This window comes from Thermobia domestica, chromosome 9 (genome assembly GCF_964235325.1).
Source record: "Thermobia domestica chromosome 9, izTheDome1.hap1.1, whole genome shotgun sequence".
NCBI classification, from domain to species: domain Eukaryota; kingdom Metazoa; phylum Arthropoda; class Insecta; order Zygentoma; family Lepismatidae; genus Thermobia; species Thermobia domestica.
This window is the reverse complement of record NC_137462.1, coordinates 50,979,715-50,992,710: the sequence shown is the minus strand read 5'-3', so window position 1 is coordinate 50,992,710 and position 12,996 is coordinate 50,979,715. Positions and strand designations below refer to the sequence as shown.

Genomic DNA, 12,996 nt, shown 5'->3' with positions numbered 1-12,996 from the left:
AGCTACTGCATCGTCACTATTTACCCCAGGATCATGGTTTATACCCCATTCTCTTCAGAATTGACCTAGCTTTCAAATGGTACCACTCATACCAAATGCACTCTCATACCATATACCAGTAGGGTAATGTTTGGCCCATCATGCTCTTCAGAATAGAACTGCCTTCCAGACGGTATGACTCTCGTGTCTCTATCATGTATGTAAGGCAGGAAAATAACGAAAAAAGGGATTTGTTTGGTCTAAGTATCCCTTTTTCCAAATTTAGCCCCTCTGGACCCCCTGTTTTAACGCAGAGATCTAAAAAAAAATCTGATAAATACTACAAGGTTGGCTGAATGCGTATGCACAATTCCAATCTTCTAGGTGCAAAATCCGGCCCCAAAATATATACCGACAATGTACCATATTCCCGTATACAGAAGGATATTTTGTAAAAATTCCCTGAGACGTCCCTAATTACCCTATTATCATGGTTTGCACATCATTTTCTTCAGAATAGAACTTCCTTTTAGGCGGTACCATTCAAATATCTCCATCATGTATCTAAGGTTTAAAATCCCGAATAAAGCGATTTTTTGGTAAAGATATTCCCTTTTTCAAAATTTTGCCCCTCTGGATCCCCCTGTTTTAACGCAGAAATCTGAAAGAATCTGGTAAATACTACTCGGTGGGCTGAATGTTTGTGCAAAATTTCAATCTTCTACGTGCAAAAATAAGCCCGCCAAAAATAATGAACACAGGCTTGATAAAAGAAAATATATATTTTAGAATTAATACATCATCACCTTCTATGTCTCGACGCAGGAAGGTGTGAAACCATATGTAAGGTCTTCTACAATGCCTCTAGACTTGAAAAACAAAACAAAAAAAAAACGGACGAAAAAGCTCAAATAGGAGAGTCATAATGTAATGTACCATGAGACACTCGTATGGTACAAACTGTACCATGAGTACCCCAAAGGGCTAAACGTTCCAAACCCCTTAAATATTATACTGATTACGTTTGGAATGATACTCTCGGACATAAAGAGTAACCAAGGCAAATAAGTTCACGGTGATTTTTTTCTGTTCCTCAGTTGGCATTTTTATGGGGCATATGCTAGACTATCAGAATGTGATCTCTGTGCCAGAACCAAAAATACATAATTTTCCTTTCTTATGCCGATAACTCATATGAAGTACTAGTACCAGTACCATCATTCTAATATCAATATTTGTAGACACCATGCAGTTTTGTGTACGAAGTGAAATGTATAAATACTTAAGGGAAAACATTGCATAGAAACATTATGGTCGAATGTTGAACATGTTTCTTTTGTATTTTGCGCAAAGTATCCCCACCTATGCACCGAAGTTTATATTTCAATAACTATGGCAATACTAAATGTTTAGTAATGAACTTGATCAAATGTTTCCCTTATATATAGAGAGAGAGCTGTTTTGTTTAAAATGCAGCGCTCTAAATCGTTACGTATGTAAGTTACGTGCAATTTCTTTAAAATTCGTTAATTCTAGTGCAAAGTAAGCACATCTTATGGTACCTTCCTGAATGCACTTTAAACTCGTTAAATTTAATGGAGTCTTAAAACTTATTGTATTCAACACAATGCAGCCTCCCCATGCCGTAGGCGTTGTACGTCCATCGACGGGCAATTAGAGGTATTTCGCTAAAAATTGGCGGCCCGCAGTGACGATACGCAATGGGCCTACTTCCGTTTTCAAAGTTATAGCACTAGCGGCCCAATAGGCAGAGAGGGGACAAAACGGCAATAAACAAGAAAATTACTCCCTTTAAATATGTTAAATCGCTTTTATGTGTAATTTGTTACATTAAAGAGAGTCTAAAAACACTTTTTAAAAAGTGAAAAAAAATACGTTCCCCAGTGAGGACGCCAAAATCCGACCTTTGGATTACAGGCGCTTGCTCTTCCGACTTTGCCACGGAGGCAATAGAGAATTGTCCCTCGTAGAGCCATAAATCGTTGAAATGTTTCTAGTTTAACTAATGAGAGTGCTCCTATAACCTGCTCCTGTAACCATGTATATTCAACGATAACCGTTTGCCATTATATAAAATCCGTTCGCCATATTATTTTATAAGAAAATGACGTGCATCTATTTTCTTTATTTGATGTTTTTTCCATATTCAGTTTCAAATGATCGGCTACAGTTGTCATCTAAATTCATACAATTACCAGCACTGTTTTCAAGACTTTTCACTTCATGATGTAGAGGCAGGGGTATTCTTGACTTCCATAGCTCACTTTAGAAACAATTCGTCAGGAAAAAATAATATATAACAATTAACGCATGCACACGACTGGCAGCAGTTCGTGTTGGTCCCTTCGCGATTCTCCGCGACAAATCGAAGAAGTGCGGACCAAAATGAAGTCCTCGCTGCTACGCGGTGGTAACTTCAATACTCCGACTCTAGATATCTCTTTAGACTCGACGAAACCCTGCCGCCAGTGGCCTACTAGCTGCAGTCCATCGAAGCATCGCTATAGCGACGAACGACATGTATCGGTAAGTGGGCCACTAGGTGTTGGCGACGATTATGGCATGGGGATATAAGATCCGTAGGATAATAAAGTAGGATTGAAAACAGTTATAGCAAATCTATCCACATGATGGTATTCTAAAAGTATGATTTTGTTCGTAAACACGCTTTGATTTTCTTCCTCTCCTTTATAAATATACCAAAACGATTTAACGAATCTTCAAATATCTACCGAGAATCGCTAATTTCTACTGTCTTTTACACCTTAATCAAACAGGTAAGATACTAGTAATTTTAAAAAATACAGCCATCATAGCACATCCGAAACCTGAACTTTATATATGCCTGTCAATTTATATACAGCTCGATGTAATATGATAGCGGTCAAAAGCGGTGTATTAGAGTCTTGGATGCAAAACAGCAGGATATATCACACGGAGGTTCGAGGCTTTAGTCGTTACAATGAAAAAATGTGTTGTTTGAAGACCAATTCAATCACGTTACTTACAGGTATGAGTCTGTGAGTATTAGTTAAAATCATATTTTGGTACAACATCGCAGAATTTAAGAGTCACTGCGATACGAAATTTAGTATATAAATTATTTATGGATTATTTAACTTACTTTATGAATGTTATTCGAAATATGCCGTTTACAATGTTGATAATGATTTGTCGGTAAAACACAAGTGAAAAATATTATTGTGTACAGATATTTAATAGATATATGATACTATTATTTATTATATATATATATGATAATGAAAATTGAAATTAATGAGAATATCCAGCGAAAATGTTCCCTTAGGGCTCAAAGTAGAACAAAGAGTACTTGAAAAGTTCAATCATTTCAAATATCTGGTAAATATTTTGACGAAAGTCGCATATTGCACCAAGGAGATCAAGTCGAAAATTGCAATAGCCAAGGAAGCAATCAACAAGAAAATGTCGCTCTTAACTAGCAGCCTGAATATTGGACTAAGGAAAAAATTGATTAATGCTTAAATATGGAGTATTGGAATTCGATGGTTGAGAGATTTGGACATTCCAGAAGATAGACGAGAAATATTTAGAGAGTTCCTAAATGTGGTGTTGGAGGAAGATGGAAAAGATAAATGGACAGAAAGGGTAACAAATGAAGATGTTTCTAAACGGATAGGAAAATAGAGGACGCTTCTAGTAATGATTCTTCTTAGAAAGAGCAATTGCGAAGTAATTGTCTTCTTGATACCGCCATAGAAGGAAAGGTGAAAGGAAAGCGAGAAATATTCACAAGAAGAACACAAGAGATCGATATATTGAAAAGTAGAAAACATCGGGAGTTACAATAGGAAGTAGAAAATCAGGAAAAACCGTAGAAGAAACATTTCCAAGCCCAAAGTGAAAACTGAAAATTAAGGCGATTTCTAACTTTTGAATGGTGCTGATTTTCTTTGCATCTAAAAGGATGTAGAATTCGTCATGATTATTTCAAGAAATACTGTACCTAGGATATTGTATTTTTTATAAATGTTTCGATGGCAAATCTCGAATACATAACAGTAGCTTTATAGATATGGCGTTTTAATTTGCAGCGGACTTTGATCATTTAAATTTGAGAACACCTCAATATCACTGGCTGCTACTCGCACGGAAAACGACAACCAAATTACTTTCCTGTTTCCCCTTCCTCGCGTTGTTCTTTCTTCCTACATGAAATGCTTATCATAACTTTGCTCTTTACAGGAAATTGAAGTAGTATAATATTCAGTCAGTTTCTATCTCGAATCTGAAAACAGTTTGAGGCATATATATGTAACGTTTTTGGAGCAACAGTCAAGCGATTGGAATTTTATACTTGCGTAAAAGAAAAAAAATATTACAACTTTCACAACATTTCTTTTTTTAAATACAAAAATGTTTTTAATATTCAGGATTACACTAAAATAAGAAAGTACTGAACAAACTGCTTTCTGAAAATAGGAAGAAAATCAAATTTCATTCTAAGTCCGTTCAAGATATATGCAAGTAAAGGGTATTTTCAATCTAAGCACAGTAGGATACAATATTATTGAGTCTGAATTCATTTCTTTAATCATTAATTTCGTCCTGTATAGTCTGGTTCAAAAACGCTTACTTACTCTCCCAACTCTTTGGAACACTTATAGAAAAAGTATTATAAAATATACGTTTTAAGATACATATTTGCTTCAGTATGCTATATAATTTAGTCTTACGTTAAGCCTAATACTACAGGATATACTCATTCAACTTACGTTTTTACGTACTGAACATATCTTTTATCTGTGTGTATTTGTTAAGAATGTTTTGATGGTGGCATACTGTGAGTTCGAAATTTCAACGTATTTCTACGTTCCACGCCCTTGCGTAACGAAAACGTGGTTTTTGAATTCCACCCATCAGCTTACCCAAATTAAAAAGGCTATACCGTTGGGTGTACCAAATCTCGATTTTAAACTTTATGTTTTTTCTACGAGATTCACTACAATATATATACTGGTAGTTTATTGAGGGAAGAGAATCGAAGACAGCGATTTTCTCAGGAAGGGAGCCACATGTGTGTCTTCCGTAATGACTATTATCACACAAGTGGGTATTATAATTTTGTAATATTGAAATGTCAGAAGATGCATCTGCTTCTCCACAAGATAACTGTTGAACGATGACGAATGTTTGAAGTTGACAGCTAGAGCCATTATCTCGGTCAAACTCGTCAATGATGGTCATACACCAACTATAATTGGGAAATGAACCATTAATAATTTTAATGTTGATCACTATAGAGCATAGACTGAAATAGATACTTAGAAGTCGTTTCGTGGAATTGAGCGTCACAAGAATACATTTACGTAAATCCCGAACATTACTAAATCCGGATGTAATCCAATAAAATATCTTGCTTCAGTATTGATCTACATAACCCGAAACGATACGAAGAAGCGGGAAGCGATTTTGTTATAATGTATTTATCGTTTTAGGAATAGGTACCATCTCTCTGAATTTTGTATTCAAACAGAAACTGACAGAAATCAGCCGCTTCCTGTTTTAACGTTGATCTCTACATATTAGAAACGGTCACGGATAGAAAGAAATGGTTTCCTGCAGTCAATTATCCCTCCCAAGAATATATTATCCACTCGTATCTCTCTACTATAACAGGAAGTATGGAAATCTAATAGCACTTCTTGTTTTAATAGTAATTGATAAAATAACGCGTGATACTTTTTACTACCATTTCAGAGTTTATTTCTTCAATATAGCATAATTTATTTCCATTAAAAATCAATAAATTGAATTTCTTATGGAAGTAAATCATGCTATATTGTGAATGTATTACAATATCCCAATTTTATGACTGTATTACAAAATAAATTTCGTTTTTAGAATAAGTATAGTATTTCATAATTGTTCTCAAATGTGTAAAAATTGTCTTGGGATTGACTGTGAAAATACAAAAATTGTTTAGAATCTGTAAAAGCAAAATTGAAGATATAGAAAACTTTTTCGTTTCATAGTAATGTATAAGTAAGGTAAGGTACATAATAAGGTATATAATAAATAATACACAGAACATAGATCAAGTTACGTAAAGACAAAGTAATATATCTCGTTTTAAAGTTCATAAAATTATTTCAACTTCTATTCGATTTTTTTTCTCACTTGTTATTTATATTGTAATATAATTGCTTGAAAACAGTGATATATGGTTTTACTTATATATATATAACAATTTTAAATTTATCAAAATTGAAGTTTTACAAGATAAGTATCAGAAAAAAATTAATTTCAGTCTATTTGATATACTTGATATATACTTGATACGTATCCAAAATGTAATAAGAAAGAAAGCTATTATCATTAAAAGTCGTAGAACGGAAATTTCATGGCCGGTATGGTTGTCCGCCATTTTGCGAAAGCACGCGTCGGAGAGTGAGCGACTTCTGATATATCAAAGTACATTAACAAACGAACTTATTCAGGAAAATGCAGCTTCATGGGATTTTTTCTAACTTTAATGTATTTTTGGTACAAAATGCCTGGACTAATATACATAAACACACACACACACACACACATATATATATATATATATATATATATATATATATATATATATATATGTGTGTGTGTGTGTGTGTGTGTGTGTGTGTGTTTGTGTAGGTATCATGCCACTCTAGTTCAATTGTCATCTCGTTGATTTACCATTAGCTATGTCATGTGTTCGAAACAGTTATGTATGGCTTACAAAACATATATGTATAAAATTTTTAGTCGACAACTAAAAAAATTATGTTTTTCTAGTGGTGTTCTTAGCTTATCTCCCTTTATTTCCGCCGCTGTAGGTTTTAACTGGACCTTCTGTAATCTAATATTATTGACAGAGAGATGGCAAAAGTGTGGCTGACACCCCAGACTAGTTTGAGTAATTAAGTTTTTGTTTTCTATCCTTTGAAAGTGACGTATGTCACACAGACATTTCAATTCCTACAATCCAATACTTTCAAGAAAGAGTATTTCTTTTTGCTTAGTTTGCATTTCAGGTTCTACTCGATTTTTCCAGTACGTTTCGAGAATGTACCTTTGACGGGACCGTTTTATTTTCGGAAGAAAAGACTAACATATTCTACGTCTTCTTACCTTCGAACATTCTGTATCGCTCATATTGCCAAATATGAGTTAGTATTTAAGTAAACGTATGCACAAAACTTAATGCCACATAGTTGTTTTCTTTTCTTACAAATTCGGGGACTCATAAAAACTATACTGTTGTAACATAACTCTTCCGCCTACCATAGAAACAACCAGCACAATTGATTAGAATAATAAATAACTATAAAAAGAGTAAAAACGATCTCAAATCAACAGTATGAGTCATTCTTCGATGGATTGAGAATAGTACAGAAAGCAACCAAATGTCTCCTAAATGAATTGTTAGTATTTCAAACTCATGCCTCCGCATAACACACAGTAAAAAAAGACAAAACAATAGTCAATTCGGATCTTTTATGAAAGAAAGACATATCTTGTCGATTGTTTTACCTGCCGCTTTTCTGGAAGCAAACCCTACCGCTATAGCTGGCGTTGGTAAATTCTACCGCATAAAACATGGAACAAAAATGTTGAGAATTATAAAACTATGCGAATAGTTTTACACGTTTCTTGAGTCACATGAACATGACAAAACATAGGAGAAAAATTCGTTCGCTCGGCGAAGAGTGTCACTGCATGATTGTCAAATTCAATTTATCAAAATCAACTGCAATACCAAATGGGATATCTACAAAACTGACAACTCAATTTCCTGCAATTGTCCATTGAAATATGTATTTAAAAAAACAATGTTCTACGTACAATATTACCCGAAATATCCATGGACAAATTTTGCATGATTTTAGATAGGGAGGAACTCAGTGCGCTCCATGGGTTAGAGTTCGCCTTAATAAGAAAAATAATTTTAAAAGAACTCATTAATTTCAAGACATGCAAAATGCAGAATAATAATAATAATAATAATAATAATATGAAAAAGGAATAAAACTGGCTACATGAAATGTTTTATACTAACTAATCCTTAATAGTGAATGTTGTCTTCATTGGAGTAAACAGAATAGAAATAAAAATTTTAGATCTATTATTAACAGAAAGTAATTGACAAATAGCAATTCTTGAAATTTTTTTTCATTATTACATTCAACACGTCTTTAAAGAAAATGTACGTTTCAGCAACTAGGAATTGATAGAGAAATTCCATTACCATGATTAGCATGATATAATAATCAGTATATGTTATATTTATTAAAAAGTAGAAATATTTAAAAATATGTGATAAAATCTCTCCATGGAAGAAGACATTCTCAGACGCAATAGTAATTGACTGAGGTTTATAACCAAGTAGATTACACAAGGAAAATTATTTGTAGAAGAGGAAGGGGGTTTATTAAAAGTAGCCTCAGAAAATTTTGAAAAATTTCTTGTTCTTTGTATATTAAGTGATCTGACATGAGATCGCTGGGAATCAATGGGTTAATAAACGGAATTTACGCAGCACCATATTATAAGCAGATACGTTATTTGAGACATTATTCATATCACAGTTTTCATTTAACAATATTCGTATGTATACAGTAAATAAAAACAATACATTTAGATAATATGACACATTATTTATAACAAAGCATGATAAATTATGAATAAACGTATTAAGCATATTTCCTTAACGTTTAAAATAGATAAGAAAATATAAACGAATTAAACATGTATAAAATTGTATTAAAATAATAATGCGTTCAGCTTTAAAGCACCGTATTCATAAGGCAAACGTACTTGATTCTGTTTAATTAAATTTACACTTTAAACACACTTTGTACACTTTACACACTTTGTACACTTTAAACATGTGTGTTATAGTTTGTTCAATATCAAGGTGAAGTATTTGTTTATAACTAGTAGGGTGCTCCTTACAAACAAACTTTCAGAATTTACTTGGGGAACCCACTTATTTTGATAACCTTTTTAGATAAAGGCTTCCATAAAATTTTCATATTTTAAAAAATGTTTTAGGGATCGCAGGCATGTTTTGAAATTTCAACATAAAGGAGTTTTTCTAAATGAAATTGCTATTAAAATTTATTACACAGGTAAACACAAAGTAACCTTGATTATCAATGAAATTATTAAAATAGAACAGTACTTTACCCTCTACATTCATGTTAACCAATCAGCAGTAACCTGTGTTGCGCACAGGTTGCATGCCTATAGAGCTGGATTGCAAAAGATTGGCGTAAACATCAAAACAGAACATATTAACGAATATGTTCTGTTTTGATGTTTACGCCATATTAACGAATATGTGGTTATTTAAATAAATCCACGGGGCAAAAACGTAAGTAAAATGGGTTCACTTCTCTAATGCATTACAGTGTGCAAAAATTCGAATTGCATTAAATTCTGTGTTTCAGTATACCTTTACTCTGTAATTTTGATTAAATTAAAACCATACAAAAACACTGAGGTAGCCAGGCATAGACCAATAAAGATGTGTACGCAGTAGTATACTCCTTGTGACAGAAGAAAATTTTTTTTTAAGAGTTGAACGTTGGCATTCCTGCTTTAAACAATGCCAAATTTTCAATATTGTTAGCAAAGGTTAGTAACAATAAACACACCGCCAAACAACGTTGTAATTATTAACGTCGTGAATTATTGGATAGTCACTACGGCGTTCATGTTGAAACAGAAGTGTTTCATGTCCAAACTTGCTTCGCAGTGGTACAAGAGTTGCTTCAGGAGTAGTGACGGAGTAGATTCGCGTTAGTAGCTGGTTTCAATTAACATCTCTTTGTACTGGCCCCAAATATGAGATGCAACGTTTAAGAAATTTAAAGAAATATGAAGGTGTCAATGAGAAAATTACAAAGTGTATAATGAAAAAAGTTTCTCCGACAATTTGCTACTTATCAGAAGAGCTATTTCAATTTCGTTTTTCTGATGACAACGTTCGTCAGAAAACTGAAACGTAAATGTTGAATGCTTTTAAAAATGAAGACAATGACGGACTAATGAAATGTTCCCAAATTGATTCTGATGTCATTCTTACAAATGAAGTGCAATATTTCGTATTCAGTAACACCATGAGGTTTTTCAAAACCTTGGATCTACCATCAGAATCTTTACAAACAAATGTAACTCCCTGGAAAGAACAAATCGTACAAGAAAAGCAAGGCAATAACTAGTTCATTTAAAATTCTTAATGACGTAGCTTAAAAGAAGGTTGCGCTGATCGGAGAATATTGCAAACTTCGTACAAAAGATGACTGGCAAAATCAGTTTTTACTCTGTTTAGTTAAGCAAGTATTAGAACTCAAAGAAATATACTTTGATGTCTTAAGTTGAAGTAAAAACTGGCGGTGTGTTTTGTAAACATTTTTCTTTCTTATTATATAGTAGTAGGAAATTAAAAAAAATAAATGTGCAAAAAATATAAATTGAAGTGCAAATGAGAGAAATAAAAATATAATAGCTATATAGTTACTAGTGTTATGTGAACTTACTAACCACATTAGTAGTAAGAACCGGACATCAAGAAATTTTAGTTAAAAGAATGAATCTAGTGATGTATACGTATTATGATGAACAAGATAATGTAAAATAGTTTCGAACTAGTTTGTTGAAAACTACAATCTTGTACTACGTAGTAATTGAGTACATAATATTATGATGATTCTACTAACTCCTATTAAATAAACGTTATTCTTCAAATGATGAAGGAAGATGAATGTCAAAGAAAAGAAAAGCCTATTGAGAAGAAAGAATTATTTCAAGCACAAAGATCGCAGTGAGCGAAACATGTTTATTGGAAGTTACAAGTTAATAATTCGTATTTTAAAAAGCAATGAATTATCTAGTACGTAGTTGTTATTAATGTCGAATTTGACGCTTACAGAGTAAACTATGAATTTGTAATAATTGTTTGGAATATCCTTAGTCTGTAATGGAACAAATCATAGTACAAATATTTGAAAAACCTAATAAAGAATTGGATTGTGAGAAGAATTAACTGAAAGATAAAATCTATTAGAAATACACAGTGGCAGATTGGAGGAACGTATAAGATAAATCATTGTAGACTCTTTGTGTATTGACTAAAACAGTTTTCTGCAAAAGGGAAGAATATAAATAGAACGTTACAAAAATGTTATATCTTATTCAATTCAATTCAAAAATACATAGCATTAACTTGACTTTAAAACACCTAGAATGGTTATAATGTGGATAGTGATTTATGTTACACGTTTTATGTGTATATTTAAGGAACAAAGTTCGATTTCTGGTAAAGAAAGTTAATCACTATTTAATACAATTTGGTGTCATATATTGCTTCCGTTTGTCTACGTGCAAACGGTAAACTGTAATGCTAACAAATATAACCAATATGATTAGGAACATACATACCTTTTACTATATCGCTTTAATTAAGATATTTACATGTTGTTTTCTATTAAACCGCAGCTAAAGTAATTTATGACAATCTAAATTAAATGTTGTAATTGTAATCTTAAATATTATGTTCTAAATAACAACAAAATCTACCCATCTTCAAACTTTAAGTTATAGGTGATATCGAAAGACATTATGCCAAGCACAAAAATAAGATATTTTGTGTACGGGTATGGAATGTTAGAAACGAATTACGAATAAAAACAATTAAAATATAATATTGCAATTAATGGCTATTAGAATATGCATCTAATATTCAAAAGTTAGATTATCGCAAAATGAAAAATGTTAATAGCGAAAAATTTAACTTTAAAGTGATTCAATTAAAATTTCCTAATATTATTAAAACACGCATGAGGCAATATACTATAATGCTATTGATTTTAATCAGTTAAGAGAACTCAAGATTTCAGCTGTACATATTTCCAACTATAACTTATTATGTTCACAGTAATTAAAAACTCAGAAAACATTTATGAAGAGTGCTCGCAATATTTCAGTATACTAGAGAAATTTAACATTTCGAAATCCAACTGATAATTTCGATTTTATATATATGAAAAATATGTAAATTACATTACCAGCTGAGTAAGATAGCAATTTTACCAAATTGATGGCTTGAGTCAATGTTAGAATTACTTAATTCACAACTTTCTTAAACTCAAACTTTAATAAGCGTACGAAACCATGCTTTAACATGATTAAGCATTTGTGAATTAATTTTATGTATTCTCGTAGTGTGCAAATGCGTGTCCATTTATTCAATAAATATTCTCTGTCACATTTAACACGAAAAGAATAGGAATAGTATTCACAAATAATGTCTCTAATTTTAAATGCTGACTTATAATAATTTCTAGACATCTTAACAAGCACAAAGTATACAGTAAAATAATATATATATATATATATATATATATATATATATATATATATATATATATATATATATATATATATATATATATATATATATATATAGATATATATATATATCGTAAGATAACCTATTATCATATTCTATTTTTGGTTAAACAATATGCGTTTCTAATGTTTAATAAAAATCAGTACGTTTGTGTGGTGCATTACTTGTATGAAATATTATTTAAGAGAAAGCACAGTGATCCAAGCAAACACAAGCATGTTTTGGGTTAATTAATTATAGCAAATAATAATTAAGTAGCAATAAACGTTGATCAAGAATTTATATATCTCTCAATGTCGGTAATACATAATTCACCATCTTGACAACGCATTGTTATCTTTAATATATATGCTTACTATAATAAAATATTCATTATTAAAATTTATAGAATATTTGAAACAATATGCAAAAGAATATAAATTCGTTCCTCTTTAAAGCATGGCATTTATAAAACAAATGGTAACGAGTCTGTGTAATTCGAAAATAATAATTTCACACCATTTGTGATTTTTAGGTTTCGTAAACATCAAGATGAAGTATTTACATATTATTAATCTCAGCTTGTCGTGTGCGTG

The 12,996-nt window shown here is 31.7% G+C and overlaps 1 long non-coding RNA gene across 1 annotated transcript in view; it reads right to left on the bottom strand.

The window, feature by feature from the left end:
• The window catches only part of LOC145693993 (uncharacterized), an 85,965-nt gene extending 73,811 nt beyond the window's left edge, over positions 1-12,154 (bottom strand). The window contains exon 1 of the long non-coding RNA XR_014132880.1: positions 12,078-12,154. This is a non-coding gene — a long non-coding RNA (uncharacterized LOC145693993). The remainder of the gene's footprint in view (positions 1-12,077) is intronic.
• Positions 12,155-12,996: the final 842 nt, after the last annotated feature.